This window comes from Tarenaya hassleriana, unplaced genomic scaffold (assembly GCF_000463585.1).
Source record: "Tarenaya hassleriana unplaced genomic scaffold, ASM46358v1 Cleome6, whole genome shotgun sequence".
Classification (NCBI taxonomy): domain Eukaryota; kingdom Viridiplantae; phylum Streptophyta; class Magnoliopsida; order Brassicales; family Cleomaceae; genus Tarenaya; species Tarenaya hassleriana.
In genome coordinates, this window is record NW_010968505.1 from 1,670,740 (window position 1) to 1,676,196 (window position 5,457).

Genomic DNA, 5,457 nt, shown 5'->3' on the forward strand with positions numbered 1-5,457 from the left:
ATAGGGGTGGACATTTTTATCCGGCACCCACAGGTTCTCGGATATCCGACTCACGGATATCCGGATCCCGAATATCCGGTTACAAACGAGACCGAGTACGAGATAATAAAACTAGTAAAAGAAGTTACCACCACAAATTACATAACTGAATATAACGGCCAAATGAAATAAAAATAAATAAATAATTGTCTTCAAATGCATTTCTTCGACCAGAGACATGAACGTCAGCCAACTTCGGAAGCCTTGTGTCACTTGTCTGCACCTACGTGAACCACAGAGCACCGCCTCACAAACAAAAAAAAATCTTAATTCACATGGATAAGTATTACCGAAGGCGAGAGAAGCCTCAGGCCGACATATGGACTCGATGCATACAGATAGACAGGATGGGTATGATATATATTTATAAAATTATATATATTCAAACATCACTTCGCAAGCAAAAAAAAAACAGAATTGCAAAACAGCGAACAAAAAACGAGCAAAGATTAATGGAAGTGTTGATGGTTGAGGTGATATCAAGCATATGCTTGATATTATTCGTAGGGGTTATATGGTTAGGGCTCGGGCCGTACGTCCGAGCGGTGGCCGTGCGGCGGAGGCTGGAGAGACAAGGGGTGAGGGGTCCTCCGCCGTCGTTCTTATTCGGCAACCAGGTCGAGATGAAGAAAATTAAGTCGGAGAACACCGGCTCCACTTCCGACATCATCGGTTCCCTACTTCGAACACTGGCGAAGACAATACGGTTTGTTTCTGTATAATTTAATCTCATACTCTTTTCAATCTGTTTTTTTTTTTTGTGTGACTATATATGGGTCTACCAAAAAAAGTTTAAAGTAGTTTTATTAACCAACATAAGCTCGAATCTATTTCTCTTATTTTTTCTATGCCTGTTATGGGTGAAAACATTAGAGTCAATCCTCTAATTTAATCGAAATTAAATTGATTCTCCGGTGCTCCACATATATGTGTGTGTGTGGTTGTGATCGTTTGTTGTCTTTCAAAAAATTTTGTGTGCGGAGTTTTGATAATAGAAGCACCGGGAGATCATGGCATATCATCTCATAAAATTTGTAAAATCCTAATTTTGCTAATATTTAAAAAAAAGAATTAAGAAAGTTAGGGTTTAGGGTTTTGTCTTTTGAGAACAAAAAAAAATAGAAGATTGAAGAGCTTATTATGACAAAGAAAGATTCTAAATAAAAAGAGGAAGAACTTTTAGTAACCATTTTAGAGCATAAAAAGGGAAAGGCCAAATGTTAAAAGACAATCTAAATTGTGAAATTTAAGAAACACCCAAAATAGAAAGAGGAAACAATTTGCCAAACAAACTGTTGTAAACAAAACAGGAAGAGAGGATCTACTTTAAATATATCTACAAGGTTTACAATAATAAAATATTTAACACGTGTTTCTGAAACTTAACGACACGTAGAATATACGCGTCGACGCAAATTAAAATTTACTAGGCAAATCAAAGTTTATAGTTTTACCGCTGTATTTGATATGTACATGTCAGTGCGTGTATGCGTGTGTATATATGTAATTTTTGCATATTCACATTAACTGGAAATTAGAAAATCCCTTTTTGTCATTCTATAGGTTTTTGAGGAAATTAAACCTTTTTTTATAAAGAAATTAAACCTTTTACATACATGTAAGTGTGTGATATTAATAGCAAGAGAAATGAAGAGTCTAAAAGCTATGGTCAGAGATGAGACCTAAAAGAGACCAAAACGTTACAAAACAATTTAAAAAGTAAAATTAAAGAAACACCCAAAAAAAAAAACTGTATCCTCTTTTTTTTTTTTCTTTTTTTTTTTGGTATGAAAAAGAGGATACAGTTTACGTAACAATCTATTGTATTGAAAAACAAATTAAGAAAGAAGATATAATCTTACAAATCTTGAGCAAAAAAAATCTTTATTTACATAGATATGTAACACATGTTGAGTGTGTGACAATAGTTACTTCGTAATAGCAAGAGAAATGGCGTGTCTAAACGCCATATAGTCAAAAATATAAATATTTTGGATAACATGCATGCATGTGGGAGACCTAAAAAAACCCTAGGTAACAAAGAATCTTTTCGAATATTCTTCTGAACTATTTCACGGGATGGTGAAAAAATGCCAAACCTGCAGTTATTGCGTCTTGTTCTTTTTCTTTTAAAGCAAAATATTATAGAAAAAACTCTGATGAAGTCGGTCCAAAGCACGTCATGATTCGATGCTCACACGTGTCATGCCACGCATACACACGTATAATTATCATTTTTCTGCGTAATACGTGTGTATACGTACGTATATATGATCATATATACATGTATACAATATATTACTACTACCGGATTCCTCGGTTACTGTCCATGCTTGCATGTCCAGACAAGGACAAATAGTGTAGTTCACGTTCAGTTCACGAGCGTTAAATGTGAACAAACTCAGGTGAGCTCAGGTGATATATTGTCAGGCAAGTGTATCGATCTTAATAATAATTTTATATAAATAACTGTCGCTGCTCATATTAAACAATGGTTTTGCTTTGTTCCTTTTGTGTTATAAATTATAAAATATGAAGGGAGGGTGTACACGTACTCGACGGGGGGCACTCAACACTTGTACGTGAACGACCCGGAGCTGGTGAAGGAGCTGAACCAGGCCAACGCACTCACCCTCGGGAGGGTCGATTACACCATCAAGAAACTTGGGCCTTTATTGGGCCGAGGAGTCATCACCTCTAATGGGCCTCACTGGGCCCATCAGCGCGGCATCATCGCACCCGAGTTCTTCATGAACAAAATCAAGGTCTAATATAAATAAACAAATAACTAATAAATTTATGCCCTTAAGCATATGCAAGCTCCCCAAAACAATATGCATCAAACCAAATATTATAAGAATTGTCTACATTCATATTTTTTTTTTTTGTTAAACATATTCATATTTTTTGTCGTTTATTTAATTTTCTTTATTTCAATGTGTGAAGGGAATGGTAGGGCTCATAGTAGAATCGACGATGCCATTGGTGAAAAGATGGGAGGAGACCACTGCAAGAGAAGAATTGGAGATACGAGTAGATGATGAGCTTAGAGCCCTGTCAGCCGATATTATAGCGAGAGCTTGTTTTGGCAGCTCTTTCGCGAGAGGCAAAGAGATTTTCGAGAAAATCAGGTCTCTCCAAAAGCTCGTCAGCCTACAAGGTGTCCTCTTCCGTCCAACCGGTTTCAGGTAATCGCCATAATATATTTTCGTATGCCAACTTTGATGTTTTAGCCTTACCATATCATAATTCGATGAAACTTTACATCGTTTAATGGAGTTTAGGATTGTTAAAAAGGGTTCAGTCATGTTATATATTCATCGTCTGGTTCATGGTTCATGGTTAATAATGCGATACATTGTCTATTAATTTCGATGTTGTAGTGACATATTGTCTGAAAAGATGAAGTGGGGCAAGATCGGAGTGCTCCAAAAGGAAGTGGAGTCGCTAATATGGGAAACCGTTCAGGAGAGAGAAGTACGTTACGTGCACGAGAAGGATCTCATGCAATTAATACTCGACGGGGCTAAGAGCAGTCGTGACAGCGATATTGCAGGGTCGTACAAGCGTTTCGTGGTCGACAATTGTAAGACCATTTACTTTGCAGGGCACGAGACGACCGCTGTTTCAGCTGCATGGTGTCTGATGCTTTTGGCTCTGAACCCATCTTGGCAAACTCGTATCCGACAAGAGCTTTTCGAATTCTGTCGAGACGGTATTCCGGACGCAGACACTCTCTCCCAACTAAAAACGGTATCGTACACAAAACATGTTGCATTATATTGGGAGATATAAAGTTTAGATAATAGTGTGTTTTCTATTTTGATTTGAGTTTATCTATTCTCTATCGTATTAAAGATTCTAACCATATAAAACTATGTTGTATATTTAAATTCATCCAATTATCAACAATACACAAGGTTTTCTCTGAATCTTGACACGTTATACATCACACACACAAAAAATCTATGCGATTGTTTGCAAATATGATCTTATATATGTGTTATTTGACTAACAGGTGACAATGGTGGTCCGAGAAACGCTAAGACTATATCCAACGGCAGCGTTCGTTTCAAGAGAAGCCTTTGCGGAAATAAGACTCGGAAGCCTTTCCATTCCAAAGGGAGTGTGCTTGTGGACTTTGATCCCGACCCTTCACAGAGACCCCGAGATATGGGGAGACGATGCGAACGAGTTTCGGCCCGAGAGGTTTTGCAAAGGCGTCTCTAGAGCCTGCAAATACCCTCAGGCCTACGTCCCATTCGGCCTCGGAACACGGATTTGTCTAGGAAAAAATCTAGCCATGGTAGAGCTCAAGCTTATGATCTCTCTCTTGGTCTCCAAGTTTGATTTCACGCTTTCCCCCAATTATCGGCACTCTCCTGTATTCAGAATGATAGTGGAGCCACAATACGGGGTTGCCCTCAAGATCACTCGTCACGTTTGATGGAACACTTGATTTAAAGTTATATAGTCAAATATGACGTTTTTTCATTGGTTTTTTTTTTTTTTTTTTGCATGTATAGGTTATGAAGTGTACGTCTATATTCAGCTTATTTATCTATTATCAAAGTTTTTTTTTGTGTAAATGTGCTTTATCTATTATCAAAGTTTCTATACAAAAAAATATATATATGTAACTTTGTGTAATATATAATTCTAAAACCTAAGTCAACTTTTTTATATGAACATTTTGCCTAAAGAGAGAGATTGATCATAACCCTTTTACCGTCAGTTTCGGTAGAAATTGCGGTCTGGTCGGATGGAGCACAAGTCAAGAGAGGGGGATTTTACATCGATCGCCCTTGGGCCCATGGCCATTTATAATGGGTCTTACAGCCCATTAGGACGAATCTGAAACGGGCTTTTATCAAAAATACCCCTATTATGCTACAAAGACTTCAAGACATACCCCTGCAAAAATAAAAATAAAAAGTTAGTTCAAAATATACCCTTATAATTATGTTATTCCCATAATATCCATTGGCGTGGGTCCCAATGACAGAAACAGAAGAGAGAGAAAACAGTTTTCGGTTCCCTATGAAAAAATTTAAATATTTTAAAAATTTTAAAACTCCCTCCGCTACAAAAAATTAAATTTTTCGCGTGAATTTTAAAATTTTTCGGTGTGACCAGTGTGACCAGTGTGCCCAAGTGACCAGTGTGACTAATGTGACCAGTGTGACCAGTGTGACCAAAACTAAATTTTGAACGGCGTGACCAGTGTGACCAGTGTGACCAGTGTGACCAAAACTAAATTTTGAACGGTGTGACCAGTATGACCAAAATTAAATTTTGAACGGTGTGACCAATGTGACTAGTGTAACTAGTGTGACCAATATGACTAATATGACTAGTGTGACCAAAACTAAATTTTGAACGGTGTGACCAGTGTGACCAGTGTGACCAATGTGACTA

At 37.3% G+C, this 5,457-nt stretch overlaps 1 pseudogene; it reads left to right on the forward strand.

Annotated features, from left to right (window-relative positions):
* LOC104799030 lies at positions 1-4,533 on the forward strand (annotated as a pseudogene).
* Positions 4,534-5,457: the final 924 nt, after the last annotated feature.